The sequence below is a fragment of the Coregonus clupeaformis genome, chromosome 31, assembly GCF_020615455.1.
Source record: "Coregonus clupeaformis isolate EN_2021a chromosome 31, ASM2061545v1, whole genome shotgun sequence".
In the NCBI taxonomy this organism is placed as follows: Eukaryota; Metazoa; Chordata; class Actinopteri; order Salmoniformes; family Salmonidae; genus Coregonus; species Coregonus clupeaformis.
Genome location: NC_059222.1, coordinates 371,776 through 394,478, shown reverse-complemented (window position 1 = coordinate 394,478; position 22,703 = coordinate 371,776). Strand labels below are relative to the sequence as shown.

The following is a 22,703-nucleotide window of genomic DNA, read 5'->3' as shown; positions in this document are numbered from 1 at the left end:
TCTCGTGCAATACAAGCACTTCTAACTTGTTGGATAGCCAACTAGTTGCCTAAATAGCAAACTCATGACAGTACTGTAGGCATTATGACCATAATATTGTTCAAATAGTCCACTGTTTTAGTCTAAGTCTAACATGTACCGGAACACTGTCAGGAGAATGTCGGTTCGCTCTCTGTGATTTCAGCCAACTGGCTTTCCATTCTGTGTGTTATTAATTTATTATAGTAAAAAGGATTTGATGAAAGCACAAGAGAACCTGCTGTATCGCAAATGTAAAACGTGTGCAAGTAAGATGGGATATGTACTGTACATGTATGAGTGTGTAATCTGTGGATATGATGAGTACAGCCATAGTGAACAATCCATTGATTGATTGATAATAATAATATAATAATATGCCATTTAGCAGACGCTTTTATCCAAAGCGACTTACAGTCATGCATGCATACATTTTTGTGTATGGGTGGTCCCGGGGCTCGAACCCACTACCTTGGCGTTTCAAGCGCCGTGCTCTACCATTTGAGCTACAGAGGACCACAAGATAGATAGGTGACAGAGAAAGGAATGCTTATATATTTTAGCTGAGTGGGACTGGCTTTTGTCAGAAACTGAATCCTGCACTGAAAAATACCTGAAATCCAAAGGCACCTCAAATGTCAGTGTCATGAGGCTCTGTGACTTCACTTTACATGTTGTGTGCTTACATGTTTTTTGTTGCTGTTGATAAATGTTTTTATTGTTCATGTTCTCTCTCTCTCTCTCTCTCTCTCTCTCTCTCTCTGTCTCTCTCTCTCTCTCTCTCTCTCTCTCTTTCTCTCTCTCTCTGTCTCTCTCTCTTTCTCTCTCTCTCTGTCTCTCTCTCTCTTTCTCTCTCTCTCTGTCTCTCTCTCTCTCTCTCTCTCTCTCTCTCTCTGTCTCTCTGTCTCTGTGTTGTTCCTGTGGATCATTCTATTCACCTCGTGTTGAGTTGTGGTGGTAGTGACTTCCTTGCAGCAGGGGTGACCCTGGTGTTCTCTAGAGGCTATGGCCAGTGGTGTGGTCTATGTGGAAATCCTGACCCTCTGACCATTTACAGTCTATAGCCAACAGCCTCTGTCTATCTATCTGGTTCTTAATTTGTAAACTGTATAGACTTCAATGCTATAATCAACCCCAATCGACACAGTGAACCAACTGTTTTAATCCAACATATTGCTGAAAATGGAACTCTTGTTATTTGGGCAGGAATGTTATATACTGAATATAGTATTTTATTGATTTTGGGAGAAATCTATATCTAAAAAAAAAACGGTGTATGTTTAATTTTTCATCTCAGGTTCCGATGGACCAAAAAAAGTTTTTTTTATTAAAAAAAATACAACTTGTTCGTTTCTTGACATGCCCTCTACTTATGTATCAGCTTTCTCTTCTAACTACTCTACTGTTCAGTCAGAGAGTAACAGGTAGACAAACAGACAGTTCTTGACAACCTGTCTATAGTATTCTCTGTTTTTATTGGCCACAGTTTGAAGATATGTGCACTTCGCTCTTCAGGATCAGTTACCCTACCCATCTTCCTTTGTCCACCAGAAAGCACCTCAGCATGTGAGGCTGGGACAGTGCAGAGGAATGTGCCTTGATAACCAAGAACATGAGGTCATATGTCACCCAGAACCCCTTCCCAAACCACTTAACCCCTTAACATCCCTCCCAACCTTCGCCCCTGTTTATCACTGAACCTCCTCCCCGCCTCCTCCCTTCCCAAGCCCCAATCCTCCATCCCCTGTGACATCATCCAAAACCCCTTTTGCCCCTTCCAATCCACACCCCTAGCCATAATCCATCAACAACCCCCCTCCCTTTTACCCCAGCCCTCCTAATCTCTGCCTCTGTTTATCACCTAACCTCCACCACTCCCTCCTCCCTTCCCTAACCCCCACCCCCTCAACCCCTCACTTTGCCCCCCCAAATCTCCCCCTTGACCTCAGATGCCGGGAATCCTCCAGAGCTCAGGCATCAGTGCTTTTGCCTTGCCCCCAGCCCGGAGGGGGATAGGTTTTCACTACCGGCTCCACTGCTTGGTGGTAGCATTGCACAACCACCACCTAACCTGGGGAGCTGTCATTCACCGTCACCATCCCTCACTGGGCAGTCTGGAGTGAGGAAGAGACTAGAAAAAGACCCAGTGAAGAAGAAAAGCCTAGACCACAATCCTCTAAAACAGACCTGACAAGGTATTGTAAAGTTATTTTGGTTGGTTTACAAGTTTACCAGCGTTGTTTTAATTTGTCTGCATAGCCTGTCTGTAGTGATTTTAGACTCTGGTATCAACTTCGTGGTCAGAAACTCTTGAGTCTCTCGAGAAATACAACTTTTCTTCTTGTGGGAAGTCTAATATCATGCTTTGTTCTCCTTGTGCCCTGTAGATATGAACAATACGTATATACTGTAGTTATTTCAGAGTGGAAAAATCTGTTTTCAATTAATTATACAATGCATTTTTTTTGCCTTGCACATATGCCTTATTCTGGCTAAGAGACACGTTTCACACTTATCTGAAACTTGATGTAAAGTTCCAGTATTGAACTTCTGTACCTCTATACAGTTCAAAGTTACACAGGCCTAAACAGTATAGCCAGTATGTGGGTATACGTATACTCCAGAGCATGCTAGGCATTTGTCTGTCAAGGTAATTTAGCCTTTAATGCATTTCTGCAGTGCTTTTGGAGCCAGTCCTGTCAAGGATAGAGTTTCAAGACATCTATTATCTCAGGGTGTACTCTCCTGTTCACCAAACTTCTATAAGCCTCATTCTATATCACACTATTCAAAGAGAGAAATATATATTTGCAGTATATATGCAAAAAAAATATATATATATCAAAATATACAGTATATATTGCATGGCATAATGTAAATGTATTGTCTAATACTGTGTAGAAATATAACAGTCTTATTACAATGTGAGTAGAATAGGTAAAGGTGATTTGTATTTTACAGAATAACTTACAACATAATAGTTTTATGCATGTTATGTACTCTGTAATATATACTATATAGAATACACTCCACAAAAACAAATTACAAAATCTTTATAAATGCTTTATATTTTTGGCATATCCCTGTAATTCTCTGTAAAAATCCATGAATAGATTTAGTGTATAGATTGTTATACAGCCTGTAAATGTAGTCTTTTTTTTCTTTTCTTTTTACAGTCATGTAAACCCTTGCAGGTGGAGGCTAGAGACTGACAATACACCCGTACATTGATACTGACAATACACACCCTGTAGTATGATACACACACGAATGCAAGTGGCCACTGGGGGGATTGACTCACTGTTGCAGTTGGGATTTGGCGTCAAGGGCCACAGGCTGGTCGCCTCATTTCTGAGGTATCTCCTGCTGTTCCCTAATGGAGCTCTGTTCTCAAGGGTTTCCATTACCAGGGTATTACCATCCTGTTAGGGGAACTCTGTCATCAGGGCATCAGAATAGGATAGGATAGGATAGGGGAGACCCAGTTACCCCCCTTCAGCTTGTAGTGCCTTCAGAAAGTATTCACACCCCTTGACTTTTTCCACATTTTGTTGTGCTACAGACTGAATTTAAAATGTATTAAATTGAGATTTGGGGTCACTGGCATACACACAATACCCCATAATGTCAAAGTGGAATCATGTTTTTAGACATTTTTCCAAAATTATTCAAAATGAAAAGCTGAACTTTCTTGAGTCAATAAGTACTCAACCCCTTTGTTATGGTAAGACTAAATAAGTTCAGGAGTAAAAATGTGCTTAATAAGTCAAATAATAAGTTGCATGGACTCACTCTGTGTGTAATAATAGTTTTTAACATGATTTTTGAGTGACTACCTCATCTCTGTACCCCACACATACAATTATCTGTAAGGTCCCTCAGTCGAGCAGTGAATTTCAAACACAGCTTCAACCACAAAGAAGGGTACCTATTGGTAGATGGGTAAAAAAACAAAACAGACATTGAATATCCCTTTACGCAAGGTGAAGATGCACTGAACAAAAATATAAACGCAACATGCAACAATTTCAAAGAAGATCCTTGCGACATGGGGCCGTGCATTATCATGCTGAAACATGAGGTGATGGCGGCAGATGAATGGCACAACAATGGGCCTCAGGATCTCATCACGGTCTCTTTGTACATTCATATTGCCATCGATAAAATGCAACTGTGTTCATTGTCCGTAGCTTATAATAAAAGATCCCAGAAATGTTCCATACGCACAAAAAGCTTATTTTTCTCAAATTATGAGGAGGAATGTGTTTATATCCCTGTTAGTGAGCATTTCTCCTTTGCCAAGATAATCCATCCACCTGACAGGTGTGGGATATCAAGAAGCTGATTAAACAGCATTATCAATACACAGGTGCACCTTGTGCTGGGTGGCTGGACTCAGACGATCCCGCAGGTGAAGAAGCCGGATGTGGAGGTCCTGAGCTGGCGTGGTTACACATTGTCTGTGGTTGTGAGGCCGGTTGGACGTACTGCCAAATTCTCTAAAACGATGTTGGAGGCGGCTTATGGTAGAGAAATGAACACTCAATTCTCTGGCAACAGCTATGGTGGACATTCCTGCAGTCAGCATGTCAAGTGCATGCTCCCTCAACTTGAGACATCTGTGGCATTGTGTTGTGTGACAAAACTGCACATTTTAGAGTGGCCTTTTATTGCCCCCAGCACAAGGTGTACCTGTGTAATGATCATGCTGTTTAATCAGCTTCTTAATATGCCACACCTGTCTGGTGGATGGATTATCTTGGCAAAGGAGAAATGCTCACTAACAGGGATGTAAACACATTTTTGCACAAAATTAAAGAGAAATAAGCTTTTTGAGCATATGGAACATTTCTGGGATATTTTATTTCAACTCATGAAACAAGGGACCAACACTTTACATGTTGCGTTTATGTTTCTGTTCAGTATACATTCAGTGTAGAACCATACTCTGTATAGAACCGTCTTTCTAGCCAATAGACAGCAGCTGGTCATCATCTTCTCTACGTGACAAATGTCCTATGAAGAATGCTTCTATACAGCATCAAAGAAATTAGAGGAACTCTCAGTACCACTAATTATTAGGCTACAGGGGTGATTGGTGGATGTCATGATTACCTGCAGGAAGTCCCAGTGTGCTGTGCATAGAGGAGAGCCAAGGTAGCATATTTGGGACAGAATGGACTCCTGTATCTCCTGTCCCTGTCAGCTGAGCAGAGAACAACTTCACCAACACATATTAGTGACCGTGGCCCTGCATGGAAGGGGGATGGAGAGAGGAGAGAAATGGTTTGAGGTCACTCATTTATTGTAACTGCACAAATCTGTATTTCAATATGACTATCTCAAAGTAAGCAGTTAGCGGTTTACAATATTGGCTATTATTTGGTTCAGAGCCTGACCTCTCTTGACTCCCCCTTCTCAATCACCGCCCTCTTCAAGGCTTTCCCTGTCTATTTTCACAATGCCTCTCCCCCTTCCTCTGCCACTCCTTCCCAGTCATGCTGGTCTTCCAAGTCCTCTTCCTCTACTAAACCCCTTGTTGACTTAGCTATAATGCTCTTAGTTAAACCAAAGACGGTATAGAAAACAAAACCATCTTTGGTTAAACTCAGACTTAGACTCATGGGGCGGCGCACAATTGGCCCAGCGTCGTCCAGGGTAGGGGAGGGAATGGCCAGCAGGGGATGTAGCTCAGTTGGTAGAGCATGGCGTTTGCAACGCCAGGGTTGTGGGTTCGATAAAATAATGTATGCGCTAACTGTAAGTCGCTCTGGATAAGAGCGTCTGCTAAATGACTAAAATGTAATGTAAATGTTAAACCACAGGTTTTAACTGGTTAAATGTTAGCTAGTTAGCTTCCTAGCTAGCTGACGTTAACCTAGCTTGCCTAATCAATAGCCTGCTTTAATAAATATCTACCTACTTCAATTTCAACTTTGAAATCATAGTTGATTAGCTAGCTAGCTAGTTGGTTGGTTTCTCTACTGAAACGCAATCGAACTTACCTCTTTATTGTCAGCAATTATTCACCTTTCACCGACCCCTTTCATCTTCTGTGGTCAAAAATCCGGTACGAGAGCCTGACCTATTGTGTTTCAGTAGACTGCTGCTACAGGATATGTTCATTGGCTAGAATTTTCCCCTGTTATAAAATGATTTGATGATGATGCAACTTTGAGAAAAACCACTTCATATCAGAGTTATGCCTGATCGTCACCAGTTACCACAGCCACAAATTCATATACCTGGCCTATTTCTACAATTAATCTTCTTAAAATGTGATTTTAAACCTAACCTTAACCTTAACCACACTGCCAACCTTATGCCTTGGGCTCCCGAGTGGCGCAGTGGTCTAACGCACTGCATCTCAGCGCTTGAGGCATCACTACAGACCCCCTGGTTCGATTCCAGGCTGTATCACAACCGGCCGTGATTGGGAGTCCAATAGGGCGGCGCACAATTGGCCCAGCGTTGTCCGGGTTTGGCCGGTGTAGGCAGTCACTGTAAATAAGAATTTCTTCTTTAAAAAAAAGGATAGGATCATTCCCTCCCCCTCCTGGTGTTCCCCTGCAGCGGCAGCAATGGTGAAAAGAGGTAGGTCAGTGTCATTCGGGGTTAGACGGTCCAGTCTCTGCCTACTCCTCAGCAGCTCTCTGAACAAGCCTGGTAAGGCAGCACGTACCCATTCCACCACCTGCTGTAGCAGCCTGGTAGACTTTATGGAGGAAGCCATGTTACATTTACATTTACGTCATTTAGCAGACGCTCTTATCCAGAGCGACTTACAAGTAGGTGCATTCACCTTATAGCCAGTGGGATAACCACTTTACAATGTTTTTTTTTTTGTGTTTTTTTGGGGGGGGTAGAAGGATTACTTTATCCTATCCCAGGTATTCCTTAAAGAGGTGGGGTTTCAAATGTCTCCGGAAGGTGGTGAGTGACTCCGCTGTCCTGGCGTCGTGAGGGAGCTTGTTCCACCATTGGGGTGCCAGAGCAGCGAACAGTTTTGACTGGGCTGAGCGGGAACTAGGGGAGCCAGCAGGCCAGAGGTGGATGAACGCAATGCCCTCGTTTGGGTGTAGGGACTGATCAGAGCCTGAAGGTACGGAGGTGCCGTTCCCCTCACAGCTCCGTAGGCAAGCACCATGGTCTTGTAGCAAATGCGAGCTTCAACTGGAAGCCAGTGGAGTGTGCGGAGGAGCGGGGTGACGTGAGAGAACTTGGGAAGGTTGAACACCAGACGGGCTGCGGCATTCTGGATGAGTTGTAGGGGTTTAATGGCACAGGCAGGGAGCCCAGCCAACAGCGAGTTGCAGTAATCCAGACGGGAGATGACAAGTGTTGCCGGCAGATTTCCACCCAGCCTTTTCTTGCAGGTCACCCAACTTAGTGAGCCCTGCTCTCACAAGCCTGGCCAGCAAGCTGGCAGATGTCACCACTCTGATCCCGATAAGAGGGTTGTGAAACAGTGGCTCCTCCATTTTCCATGCTCCTGGCCATGAAACATCTCTGTGAACAGATAGTCTTGTTCCACGCCCCAAAGCACAGCGAGGTAGAACGGAGTAGTGGCTGACATATCGACCTGCTCCAGATCCAACAGGAATAAGTGCCTGTTGTACCCAAGGTCCCCTGATCTCCTCAGAGAAAGAGAGAGAGAGGTCAGGTTGACAGCTAATGGAGGAGTAATTAGTGACATGATGGCAAAGATAGAGCCTGACGCAGAGACCCCATATACAAATAAAATAATGGGGGCATGACGCCCCTGTTTCCATCTCATAGTGTTCATCTCCATTGTCTCTTTTGTGTATGATAAACTAATGAAGCTCTGTACATTTGTGGTGCCTGTGCATTTAGTTTTACTACTGAATCATTCACTTTGTTTGCTATTAAAGGCTACATGTTATGTTAATTGCGTGCTGAATAGTGAAACTGAAAACATATATATGTATTTTCTTATGCTATAAAAAATATCTTACACAAATAAGTTGACGTTCCAAAAGTGTGAAAATTGCCCATTATTGTCTGAAGTGTAATTATGAATCATTCAGTGTCAAAACCGAGGAGTGCAGATGTGGTATCCATTCCATCAGATTGACTCGATCCAATGCACATCAAGTAGCTTGCGCGCGCGCCAGTCTTGAATAGATCTACATCTCTCTCTAGTGGATTAAAATGCACTCTTGTATATGGTCAAATATCCTATCGTCTTACAAAGTATAATTTAAAAATTGCTATTTTAAAAGGCTCACTTTATGGGTATTTAGGCCTACAGAAAAAAAATATCTAAACTGGAGATTCTCTAAAGCATATAAAAATCTTGCGAGGTACCTCAACTCCACGATGATTTCATCCACGGATTTGAGCAGAGATTCCAGTTTTTTTAAATGAACCTCTGGCTCCTTCGAGTCACTATGCAGTTGATACTTTAAAAATGCAAATGTTGATAAACCCCTCCCGTGTACCTACGTTTGTTCTCTGTTGTTGCGTGACTTTCTTTGTTTGCCAAAATCCATACTATTTCATAAAACGTTCATCAAATACAACCACTTGTTTCCTAATTGCTGTTGCGCTAAAATGGCAACTCAGCGCTAATGCACGTTTCAATTGAATCTCAACAATCTCGGTGTTTGTATTTTATTAACATTTTATTAAAAAGTATGGATTTCAGCAAACAAAGAAAGGCACGCAACAACAGAGGGCAAACATAGGTACATGGTAAGGGTTTAAGAATGTACATTTTGAAGTATCAACTGCATAGCGACACTGAAGGAGTCTGCGCTCAACTCTGTGGATGAAATCAGTGGAATGGCTTTCAGGGGAAGTTTCTATGCAAGAACTGCAACCACCTGAAGAGATGGGAAGGGTCTAGAGTTGTCAGACAGTTCTGGAAGGTGGAACACAGGTGGTATAAGTGGCTGGGGCAGGCCACTGCTGCGACTCAAGCAAGCTCCACAAGGAGAGTCATTCAGCAACGTGTTTATACTTAAAGAGTTCGAATGACCGATACCAAGAAATAATCAGCTTTATTACTAGATAATTTATTGATAGATAATCACCGGGTAGCCTATCATGTGTCTATGGTCTCTCCCCTGCCTCGTGTTGATGTTATCCCAAAATGTAGACACTGAATGTCCCCATGGGTCTATTGCGGACCAGGACACGCTATGGCAAGCAAATATGCACGGAGTGACTGATTCAGATGTGGTCAAGGCCATGATGGTTTTATGTGTCTCATAACTATTGTCACAGTCAATATGATGTTTACTTTATAGGCTATAATATTTCCCATACTAAAGGAATATGCCATTCCATTATGTGCATGCTTTTAAAAACATTCTCATCTGGATCTGTTTCCAACAACATATCAAACATAACTACATAGGTTTTATTGATATTTCAAGTTGAATAAGTAGATTTTATTCAAGGCTTTATTATATGAATTGCATTGTAATGTGTGTTTCATGTGCCATGCTTCCTGAACCTCCCTGCCCCTGCCCCTGCCCCTCCCTCAACTCTCTCCATACATGGCAGGCCAAATGCTCCACTCTAAAAATAGGGGACCTGCGCCTCACAGTGGTCAGAAGTGGTCCTTCGGATTGGGTAGCACAACAATGTAAAATGGCTGTAAGACACGTCTCATTCAATTCATGAATTTACTTTGTTTGACAGAGAATTTGATCCCATCTGATATGAATTGGGGTCTGATCCCTGGTTTATACAGTGGGGGGAAAAAAGTATTTAGTCAGCCACCAATTGTGCAAGTTCTCCCACTTAAAAAGATGAGAGAGGCCTGTAATTTTCGTCATAGGTACAAGTCAACTATGACAGACAAAATGAGAAAAAAAAATCCAGAAAATCACATTGTAGGATTTGTAATGAATTTATTTGCAAATTATGGTGGAAAATAAGTATTTGGTCAATAACAAAAGTTTCTCAATACTTTGTTATATACCCTTTGTTGGCAATGACACCGGTCAAACATTTTCTGTAAGTCTTCACAAGGTTTTCACACACTGTTGCTGGTATTTTGGCCCATTCCTCCATGCAGATCTCCTCTAGAGCAGTGATGTTTTGGGGCTGTCGCTGGGCAACACGGACTTTCAACTCCCTCCAAAGATTTTCTATGGGGTTGAGATCTGGAGACTGGCTAGGCCACTCCAGGACCTTGAAATGCTTCTTACGAAGCCACTCCTTCGTTGCCCGGGCGGTGTGTTTGGGATCAGTGTCTGAAAAGACCCAGCCACGTTTCATCTTCAATGCCCTTGCTGATGGAAGGAGGTTTTCACTCAAAATCTCACGATACATGGCCCCATTCATTCTTTCCTTTACACGGATCAGTCGTCCTGGTCCCTTTGCAGAAAAACAGCCCCAAAGCATGATGTTTCCACCCCCATGCTTCACAGTAGGTATGGTGTTCTTTGGATACAACTCAGCATTCTTTGTCCTCCAAACACGACGAGTTGAGTTTTTACCAAAAAGTTCTATTTTGGTTTCATCTGACCATATGACATTCTCCCAATCCTCTTCTGGATCATCCAAATGCACTCTAGCAAACTTCAGACGGGCCTGGACATGTACTGGCTTAAGCAGGGGGACACGTCTGGCACTGCAGGATTTGATTCCCTGGCGGCGTAGTGTGTTACTGATGGTAGGCTTTATTACTTTGGTCCCAGCTCTCTGCAGGTCATTCACTAGGTCCCCCCGTGTGGTTCTGGGATTTTTGCTCACCGTTCTTGTGATCATTTTGACCCTACGGGGTGAGATCTTGCATGGAGCCCCAGATCGAGGGAGATTATCAGTGGTCTTGTATGTCTTCCATTTCCTAATAATTGCTCCCACAGTTGATTTCTTCAAACCAAGCTGCTTACCTATTGCAGATTCAGTCTTCCCAGCCTGGTGCAGGTCTACAATTTTGTTTCTGGAGTCCTTTGACAGCTCTTTGGTCTTGGCCATAGTGGAGTTTGGAGTGTGACTGTTTGAGGTTGTGGACAGGTGTCTTTTATACTGATAACAAGTTCAAACAGGTGCCATTAATACAGGTAACGAGTGGAGGACAGAGGAGCCTCTTAAAGAATAAGTTACAGGTCTGTGAGAGCCAGAAATCTTGCTTGTTTGTAGGTGACCAAATACTTATTTTCCACCATAATTTGCAAATAAATTCATAAAAAATCCTACAATGTGATTTTCTGGATTTTTCTTTCTCAATTTGTCTGTCATAGTTGACGTGTACCTATGATGAAAATTACAGGCCTCTCTCATCTTTTTAAGTGGGAGAACTTGCACAATTGGTGGCTGACTAAATACTTTTCCCCCCCACTGTACATTTGCCTTTGATGTATTAACCCCCCTTAATTTTTTTCTGTGATATGGGATCCCTTTTCAACCCCTCCATGTCCAAACCCACCGGCCACCCACACACTTACCTTTTTATAGACATCCCTGCACTGAGTGAAGGGTGTCATGTTTCTATTACATGCATTTCTAGTTAAATCTGTGGTTAGTTCATTCTCATTGTAAAGACATAGTTTGTAAAATGTGTGTAAAAAATATATTTCAGTTGAAGTGTGTTAGAAATAAAGGCCTACTTTATATTCTCCCTGTCAAGTTCGAAATTCAAAAAAGCTTTTGGCATGGCAGAATGTTTTTATAGCAATATTGAAAAGGATGATGCTTTAAAATAATTATAATTTTTTGTTGCTAATATTGTTTCTCCATCTACCTCTCCCTAGTGCCCCAGGCCCAGGGGGAAAGGCCAACGCCATGGCCTCCAAGTCTCAGAAAGAGATGTTTCAGAAGATGGAGGAAGGGTTTAAATTCTGCGCCAGTTGTAGAAAGCAGCCCGGTCTGGTTTCAGATGCACAAACACTCAAACACTGTGTGAGGTAATTATGAAAAAGACTGAATTAAAGAAATTAGGTTATTTGCTTGAACATGAAACTTGTCATGAACTCCATTATGTATTGTACTGGTTCCATGATCCAAAAGGGTTCTCTGGTTAGAAGTGGGTGTACTGTCCTCACACGTTCTTTCCTTTCCCTTCCATCCTCTCCCTCCTCCTTCTTCTGACTACCACAGGTGTCTGAATGTCTACTACTGCATTACAGTGTCAGAAGGCTGATTGGCCTCAGCACAAGAAGGTCTGCTCAGAGTTGCATTTAGTAGCCATTGACCGACTGGTGGAATGGCTCATGTTCAAAGGTGAGAGAAAGAGAAGGCAGTTGGAAGAGGAACGAGTCATGACATTGGGCCAATTGCTGCATGTTTGTCGTGATTTAGATGAACAATGTGCACTGAGGGTCCTATATTCGACACAAAGAAGAGCAATCTTCCTCTCTTATTTGTCATGATGAAGCACCACCTTATTGTACAGACAGATGATCTGAGATAATTTTTAAAAAAATGTATTAAAAAGGTGTTCCACACGGTTCGATTCTAGGACCAATTCTTTTTCTATGATATTTTCTGAACAATGTATTAAAATAAATAAATAGAGATAACACCAGGAGGATAGCACCAACTTAGCAGGCCTAAACTGATTTCATACTCCCCCTTCCTCTTACCCAATCAAGAGACCTCCCATTCCTTACAAAGAAGTGGACCCGGCCACAAGGGAAGGTGAAGGGCTGGGATGACTGGCTTGCAATGCAAGGGGACCTCACCCCCCATCTGGACGCCATCTTGTCTGGCACTAATATGACAGACCTTTGGACCAACGCCGGCAGGCCCAAGCCAGGATGATGACCTGAGAAAGTTGATTTGGCAGGTATCGAGCAAGTACTTCTCCCGACCGATGACTATTGCCCTAGGGTTTAGACTGTTTGGCCTAAACACCTCACCATCCACTTGATAGGGGTTTCTGACAGTAAGACCCAGGGAGCCCGACTGACGGACTATGATGAGCTGAACCAAATGCACCCTGGACACCGGGGTATTGAGTTGGTGATGGTGGGGCCAGAGGTGGTGGATGGGCCCATCATGAGGCCCCCTCTGACAAACTTTTGCCCCAGGATGAATACCTACATCAGTGCCTGCAAGGGCCTCTACCACCAGTTATTTGAGGAGCTTGTAGAGACCGAGAAAGCAGCTAAGCCAGATCTGGTGGTTGGATTTCACCCAGGTAAGAAGCTCTGCCGTTGTGCAATGTTGTCACGATCGTCGAATACAGTGGACCAATGCGCAGCGTGATGAGTGAACATACTTATTTATTAATTCACCACGAACGAACAAAACAACAAAACGATACGTGAAGTCCTTAGTAACAGACACAAACCATACACGGAACAAGATCCCACAACACACTGTGGAAAACAGGCTGCCTAAGTATGGTTCCCAATCAGAGACAACAAGCAACAGCTGATACACGTTGCCTCTGATTGAGAACCACACCGGCCAACGTAGAAACAAATGAACTAGATAAAAAACCTAGAACACAAAACACATAGAAACAACACACCCTGGCTCAACATAACAGAGTCCCAGAGCCAGGGCGTGACAGTACCCCCCCCCAAAGGCGCGGACTGCGACCGCGCCAAACATAAACCGAACACGGAAGGGCCGGGTGGGCATTCCTCCTCGGAGGCGGTTCCGGCTCCGGGCTTGACCCCCACCCTCCAACAAACCCCCCATAGCGCCCCTGGTCTGGTCTGGCCCTGCTGGCTGGATCTGGACTGGACATCGGTGGAGCGGATCTCTCAGGCTCCGATGTGGAGCAGCTAACCGATACCTGACCAGGCACCGGTGACCCAGGCACGGGCTGTGCCGGACTGACGACGCGCACCACAGGCTTGGTGCGGGGAGCAGGGACGGGCCGAACCGGGCTGACGAAGCGCACCACAGGCTTGGTGCGGGGAGCAGGGACGGGCCAGACTGGGCTGACGATGCGCACCACAGGCTTGGTGCGGGGAGCAGGAACAGGCCGAGCCGGGCTGGCGACGCGCACCTTAGGCTTGGTGCGAGTGGCAGGAACAGGCCGGGCCGAGCTGGCGACGCGCATCCTAGGCTTGGTGCGGGGAGCAGGAACAGGCCGGGCCGGGCTGGCGATGCGCCCCACAGGCTTGGTGCGGGGAGCAGGAACAGGCCGAGCCGGGCTGGCGACGCGCACCGTAGGCTTGGTGCGAGTGGCAGGAACAGGCCGGGCCGAGCTGGTGACGCGCACCCTTGGCTTGGTGCGGGGAGCAGGAACAGGCCGGGCCGGGCTGGCGATGCGCCCCACAGGCTTGGTGCGGGGAGCAGGAACAGGCCGAGCCGGGCTGGCGACGCGCACCGTAGGCTTGGTGCGAGTGGCATGGAACAGGCCGGGCCGAGCTGGTGACGCGCACCCTTGGCTTGGTGCGGGGAGCAGGAACAGGCCGGGCCGGGCTGGGAACACACACCACTGGCCTTACATGGGGATCAGGAACGGGCCGGACCGGACTGGCTACACACCTCAGTACCTCTCGCCGTGCCTCTACATATTCCTTCCCTCTACTCGCCAATGGCTCCCGTAACCCGGTGGCCTTCTCTCCTCGTCCACCAACTCGCCCCTTATCTGCCTCCAGCAGTCCCGTCGTCCACGGTGTGAGCCCCCCCCTAAAAATGTATTGGGTTCGTCTCTCCCCCGTGGCTATGGCCTCCATGGCTCTCGCCAGACTCTCCCTCTTCTGCTCCCAAGTCCTCTCTGGCGTTGGCTCCTGGACACGCTGCTTGGTCCAGTTATGGTGGGATCTTCTGTCACGATCGTCGAATACAGTGGACCAATGCGCAGCGTGATGAGTGAACATACTTATTTATTAATTCACCACGAACGAACAAAACAACAAAACGATACGTGAAGTCCTTAGTAACAGACACAAACCATACACGGAACAAGATCCCACAACACACTGTGGAAAACAGGCTGCCTAAGTATGGTTCCCAATCAGAGACAACAAGCAACAGCTGATACACGTTGCCTCTGATTGAGAACCACACCGGCCAACGTAGAAACAAATGAACTAGATAAAAAACCTAGAACACAAAACACATAGAAACAACACACCCTGGCTCAACATAAGAGTCCCAGAGCCAGGGCGTGACAAATGTCCTGCTTTTCCAATTTCCAAACTCAAGAAAATGGAATTGACTAGCATATTTTGTGTTGGCTAAAACTCCAATTACTGTATCTCAAACGAATGGACAAGAAACAGATTAGGGCTTTTCCTGGTTGTCAACTTGGTGGTTTTGAGGTTGAAGCTTTGCATAGTAACTGTGAGCTTCCCTGGTTGAGCTGTTTTTGTCTGAGCTAAGTTCTGTTTGACTTCCTCTGTCTCCTATAGGGTTTGATGCCAGTCAAGGCCAGGATCAGGGTTGGCTACCAACACTGCTGCTCCTTAGGGACTACAAGATCCCTTCCCTGTTTACTGCACTAGAGTAAGCACCACATAACCCTCATCTTACCGTCCATATTTCCTGCTATAGCGTATAACATTCTCCATCTTTAACAGATTAGCACTTTAACAATACTCAGTTTTTTGGCTTAATACCATGTTGCATTGTATAATGTAGCTAGCTAGTGCCTTCGGAAAGTATTCATACCCTTTGACTTTTTCTGTTATGTGGGCAGCTTGTCTCTCCCTTTTCTGTTTCCCTTCCTCCTTGTTTTGTCCCCTCTTTGTCTGTTGTATCTGTATGTGTGTTTGTCCACATTATGTTGGTGCGTCTGCCGGTGTGTGTCTGGAGTGGATCGGGGGGCGTGCTCAGGATCTGCCTCTCCTGTGCAGCTGCGGGTTGTTTCCAGTGATTCCTGCCTACGCAGCTGCATCCTATTCTCTCATCAACCTGCACTACTAATTCCTGGGCATGGCTCTCCACCGGCGCCAGATCGTTGTTCTTACTAGAGCGGTAACTTGGCTCACCAGTAGAGTTAAATTGTCTTTGTCTTCAGCCTGGCTCTTTACTCTCCTTAACCTGTCGTTTGTTTTGTCTTCAGTTCAGACATACCTCCCAACCTGCCTGCCTGCCTTCCTGCCTTCCTGCCTTCCTGCCTGCCTGCCTGCCTGCCTGCCTGCCTGCCTCAGCCTCTCCTTCCTCCGGAGCCGACTAGCCCACTCTGTTCCTTTTCTTCAGTTGTTTTTGGACTAAGACAAATTGAACTTTTATTAAAATAATTTTTGTTTCTTCTACTCCCTTAGTCGTGTTTTGTTTCTCTGAGTGCTGGGTTTAACCATAGCGTAACAGAACGATCTGGCCATGGACCCAACAGAGAAACAGCACGGGGCAAACAAAGACAGCTTCCAACAAGCTATCCAGGCTCAAGGATCGTTGCTAGGACAGCATGACCAATTGATTCGGACTCTTTTGGAAAATAATCATCAACTGCTGAACCAGGTGACTCAGTCAACAACACAAGTCTCTAAATTGTCTGTTATCAGTTCTACATCTCTCTCTGATCCCCAGTTTGATGCACCCCAAGTTGTTTCCTCTGACATTATGCAGGCTTCGTTCCATCGGGAACCCCCGGTCACGTCGCCTGAACCGTTCAATGGAGAATTGGACAAGTGCCGGGGATTTTTGCTTCAGTGTGACTTGAATTTTCGGCAGAGACCACTGTCGTTTTCTACTGATTCCTCTAAGGTACATTATGTTCTGGGGCTGTTAAGAGGGAGAGCTCTGGTTTGGGCTGAGGCTGTGTGCTCAAATCAAACTTTGACTGGATTGACTTTTGCTGATTTTTCTGCTAAATTGAAGACTGTTTTTGACCATCCTGACCATGTGGGTAATTCCTCCAAGATACTTTTTAATTTGAGGCAGGGTTCTAACAGTGTGGCTGAGTACTCTATTGAGTTCTGGACTTTGGCAGCGGACTCCAAGTGGAACAATGTGGCACTTCAAGGAGCATTTCTAAACGGTTTGAATGAAGCCATTAAGGATGAACTGGCTGCTCGTGACGAGCCACATGATTTACATTCTCTCGTTTCCCTGTCCATTAAGCTAGACAACCGGTTGCGGGAGAGGCGTCGGGAGAGAGGCGGTCGGCCACATCTAGGAGGACGAGTTCCCCAGCCTTCAACCACTCGAGTCTCGCCTCCCCGGAGCCGGCAGCTTCTTGTTCCTGATCCCATCCCGAGCACAGAGGAGGAACCAATGCAAGTGGGTCGAGCTCGACTACCTCCAGCAGAGCGGCAACGGCGCCTCCAGGCGGGTGAGTGCCTGTACTGTGGAGACGCCACACACATTCTGGCTACATGCCCTAAGCGACCAAAAGACAAGGCTCGCTCGTAACGGTGGGTCTACTTGCGAGCCCAGAGTTAGATCCTGAACCCATCATTCCCCGATTACAAGTACCTGTAACCTTACGTTTACAGAGTCATTCCCTCCGACTCTCAGCTCTCATAGACTCAGGTGCAGAAGACAACTTTATTAGCCACCAGTTCATTACACAAGCTCGTATCCCCGTGGAGCCACTACCTACCCCCATTCGAGTCACAGCCCTTGATGGGCGCCTCCTCAAGGAGATAACTCATCAAACCACCCCCGTTTCCCTAGTGATTTCTGGCAATCATTGTGAAAGCATTCAGTTAAGAGTTATGTCTGGCTCAGCTACCCCCCTAATCCTTGGCTTCCCCTGGTTGGCTCTTCACAACCCACAAATTGATTGGACACGTCACACCATTCTCAGTTGGAGCACTAACTGCCATTCAGAGTGCCTTAGGTCAGCGGTTCCCCCCACTAAGTGTAACCCAACTCATCCCTCAGCTCCTCCCAATCTGTCATCTGTCCCCAAAGAATACCATGACTTAGCTGACGTTTTCAGTAAGGACAAGGCTCTGTCTCTACCACCACATAGGCCTTATGATTGCCCTATTGAACTGCTTCCTGGTGCTCCCTTGCCCTCTAGTCGCTTATACAATCTGTCCCGACCGGAAAGAGAGGCAATGGAGCAGTATATTGGTGATTCTCTGGCCTCGGGCATAATCCGTCCCTCGTCGTCTCCTTTGGGTGCAGGTTTCTTTTTCGTTGAAAAGAAAGACAAGTCGTTACGCCCCTGTATCGATTTCAGGGGTTTAAACAACATAACTGTTAAAAACAAGTATCCCCTTCCACTCATCAACTCAGCTTTTGAACCTCTGCATGGCGCCACAGTTTTCTCCAAGCTCGACCTCAGGCACGCTTATCACCTTGTCAGAATCCGAAAGGGAGATGAGTGGAAAACCGCTTTCAACACTCCACTGGGGCATTTTGAGTATTTGGTCATGCCTTTTGGGCTCTCAAACGCCCCTGCTGTATTCCAAGCCATGGTGAACGATGTTCTTAGGGATTTTTTGAACCGTTTTGTCTTTGTATACCTGGATGATATTCTTGTTTTTTCCAAGTCACCCGAGGAGCATGAGTCCAACGGCTCTTGGAGAATAAGCTGTACGTCAAAGCAGAAAAGTGTGAGTTCCACAAACAGTCTACATCGTTCCTTGGTTTCCTCATTGAGAGCGGGCAGGTGAAGGCGGACCCCGAGAAGATCCGGGCAGTGACGGAATGGCCCACACCCACCACCCGTAAGCAACTTCAACGATTTTTGGGCTTTGCTAACTTCTACCGTAGATTCATTAAGGGTTTTAGTAAAGTGGTGGCACCCCTTACTAGACTCACATCCCCAAAAGTCCCTTTTCTGTGGTCCCCTGAGGCGGAGCAGGCGGTAGGGGTTTTGAAGGAACTGTTTTCCACCTCCCCCGTGTTGATACACCCCAATACCTCTCTGCAGTTTATTGTGGAGGTGGACGCGTCGGACTCAGGTGTGGGAGCAGTCCTCTCCCAGCGCTCCCCCACTGACCAAAAGCTTCACCCCTGTGCTTTTTTCTCCAAGAAATTGTCACCCCCAGAACGGAATTACGACGTTGGAAACCGGGAACTGCTGGCGGTCAAGCTAGCACTGGAAGAATGGCGGCACTGGCTGGATGGAGCTGAACTGCCGTTTGTGGTCTGGACAGACCACAAAATCTTGGCTTACATCCAAGCCACTAAGAGACTCAACTCACGCCAAGCCAGATGGGCCCTGTTTTTTAGTAGGTTTAACTTTATTCTAACATACAGACCGGGGTCAAGAAATGTTAAACCAGATGCTTTGTCCCGCCAGTTTGCTGACCCTTCGGAGACCAGCGAGCCTGAGGCAGTCCTACCTTCCTCATGCGTCGTGGCGGCAGTACAGTGGGAGATCGAGTCTCTTGTGAAGACTGCACTTGCCACGGACCCGGGACCGGGTGATGGACCTCCCAACCTACTCTTTGTTCCCGAGACGGTCCGGTCTCAGGTGTTGCAGTGGATTCACACCTCCCGTTTTGCTGGTCACCCTGGGATGAGACGCACGTTGACGCTGCTTAAGAGACATTTTTGGTGGCCTTCAATGGAAACTGACGTTCGGGCTTTTGTGGCAGCCTGTTCAACCTGTGCTCGGGGCAAAGCCTCCCATCAGTCCCCTTCGGGGCTGCTGCTACCCCTCCCAGTTCCCAGCCGTCCCTGGTCCCACATAGCCATGGATTTTGTCACCGGCCTACCCAAGTCTGAAGGTAATGATACTATACTTACCATTGTGGACATATTCTCTAAATCTGTTCACTATATAGCATTACCAAAATTACCGTCTGCCAGTGAGACAGCGGACCTCCTAACATTTTCCACATTTTGTTGTGTTACAAAGTGGTATTAAAATGGATTTAATTGTCATTTTTTTTGTCCACGATCTACACCAAATACTCCGTAATGTCAGAGTGTAAGAAAAAAATTATCATTTTTTAAGAATTAACGACAAATCTCAAACTAATATATCTTAATTTGATAAGTATTCACCCCCCTGAGTAAATACATTTTAGAAACACCTTTGGCAGCATTTACAGCAGGTAGTCTTTTTGGGTAAGTCTCTAAGGGCTTTGCACACCTTGTGCAATATTTGTCCATAATTCTTTCTTTAAATTCTTAAAGCTCTGTCAAGTTGGTTCTTGATCATTGCCAGACAGCCATTTCCAAGTCTTGCCCTAGATTTTCAAGCAGATTTAAGTCAAAACTGTAACCAGGCCATTTAGGAACATTCAATGTCGTCTTGGTAATCAACTCCAGTGTAGATTTGGCCTTGTGTTTTAGATTATTGTCCTGCTGAAAGGTGCATTTGTTTCCCAGTGTCTGTTGGAAAACAGACTGGACCAGGTTTTCCTCTAGGATTTTGCCTGTGCTTAGCTCAATTCTGTTTATTTTTATCCTGAAAAACTCCCCAGTCCTTGCCGATGACAAGCATACCCATAACATGATGCAGCCATCACCATGCTTTAGAATATGAAGAGTGGTACTCAGTCATGTGTTGTGTTGGATTTTCCCAATACATTACACTTTGTATTCAGGACAAAAAGCTCCTTTGCCCCATTTCTTTTGACACACCACCCAAAGCATAATTAATAACTTTACCATGCAAAAAGGGATATTCAGTCTCTACTTTCATTTATTTTTACCCATCTACCAATCAGTGCCTTCTTTGCGAGGCATTTGAAAACCACCCTGGTCTTTTTGGTTGAATCTGTGCTTGAAATTCACTACTCGACTGAGGGACCTTTCAGATAATTGTATCTGTGGGGGTACAATCTTAGTAGTAATTTAAAGATCATGTTAACCACTATTATTGCACACAGAGTGAATCCATGCATTATGTGATCTGCCGTGGTGTAAAGTACTTCAGTAATCATACTTTAAAGTACTACATAAGTAGTTTTTTGGGGTATATGTACTTTTAAGTTTACTTCATTATATTCCTTAAAACACTATTGTACTTTTTACTCCATACATTTTCCCTGACACCCAAAATACTTGTTACATTTTGAATGCTTAGCAGGACAGGAAAATTGTCCAATTCACAAACTTATCAAGAGAATATCCCTGGTCATCCCTACTGATGATCTGGTGGACTCACTAAACACACATGCTTCGTTTGTAAATTATGTCTTAGTGTTGGAGTGTGCCCCTGGCTATCCGTAAACTTAAAAAACAAGAAAATAGTGCCATCTGGTTTTCTTAATATAAGGAATTGGAAATGATTTGTACTTTTACTTTTGATACTTAAGTATATTTTAGCAATTACATTTACTTTTGATACTTAAGTATATTTAGAACCAAATACTTTTAGACTTTTACTCACGTAGTATTTTACTGGGTGACTTTCACTTTTACTTGAGTCGTTTTCTATTAAGGTATCTTTACTTTTACTCAAGTATGACAATTGGGTACTTTTTCCACCACTGGTGATCTGCTAAGCAAAATTATAGTCCTGAACTTATTTAGGCTTGCCATAACAAAGGGGTTGAATACTTATTGCCTAAAGACATTTCAGCTTTAATTTTGTATTAATTTGTAAAAGATTCTAAAAACAAAATTCCACATTGACATAATGGGGTATTGTGTGTAGATCAGTGAAACAAAATCTAAATTGTATCCATTTTTAAATTCAGACTGTTACACAACAAAATGTGGAAAAAGTCAAGGGGTGTGAATACTTTCTGAAGGCACTGTATCTACTAACATGCACACACACACACGAAGGTGCCAAATGTTTAATCTTTATGCTAATACCTCCTACCTAAGGTATCTAATTTAGGTTTTGAACATTCCCCACATACTCCATCAATATCCCAGATTGCCCCCTTATCTTCATCAGTATATGTGTGTGTGTGCAGGGGGAGCTCACTTGTCTACTACATAGTATTTAGTGTGTAATTGTTGACCCTGCCTGATCCCCACAGGAAGACATAGATTACCTATTCCCTGCAGGTCCTCTCGGCGTTGGAGATGGATTTAAAAAGCAGTAGAGTCAACCCCTTTGCCTCCCAGAAACCAGAGCAGGTCCAGGCCACTCCTGACAAACCACCTGTATACTGCAATTCCCACTACTTCTGCTTCCAGGGCCTACTGGAGACAGTGGAATTTGAAGAACCAGAGGATGATTGAGAATTTAATTGAAATCAAACACTACGGGACATTGTTATTCAAGACACAAAGGGGGCGGAGTAGGGGATAGGAGTAAGGAGGATAAGGATAAGATTTTTTTTATCAACTCAAAGTGAGAAAAATAATGCAATGTCTCATTGTACAACAATAACTTTTCACTGCGATACAGTAGTTCAGTCAAGAGCAGAGTTGTGTGAAGCAGCATGGTCTCTTTGTTAAAGCATTTGCATTGACTATCGAATTGTTCTTCCATGGTTGGTGAAATTCAGTTGAAAGTTTATATCTCACAATTTGAATTTACCCATAAAAAAACGTTGTATTGTTAGCAGGCAATAGATCATTTGCATTGATTTTGGACAGTAGCATATTGCACTCATTTTATATGCAAGCCATGTATTTCTAAGCAAATGTAAAATAAAGTGACCAGTTATGTACACCTACATACTTTGTTATCTATGAAATTGAGCTTGCATGTTGCTACACTGTGGTTCAACAAACTGCTTACAGGAGATCGAGGGTGCTTTTCTAATTGCAGTCACAATGCTCATTTTAAAAAAAAACAGTTCAAACAGCAGAACTATCACTCAATAATTAGTTAAGCCAAGTTGCTGGTGCTGGTATAATAATATAACAATAATAATATGCCATTTAGCAGACGCTTTTATCCAAAGCGACTTACAGTCATGTGTGCATCCATTTTTGTGTATGGGTATACTGGAACATGTTTATTTGTAGAAGATGACAGCAGCACA

General features: G+C 44.7%; 1 pseudogene; it reads left to right on the top strand.

The window, feature by feature from the left end:
* Positions 1-2,014: 2,014 nt before the first annotated feature.
* LOC121547941 lies at positions 2,015-22,376 on the top strand (annotated as a pseudogene).
* The last annotated feature ends 327 nt before the right edge of the window (positions 22,377-22,703 follow it).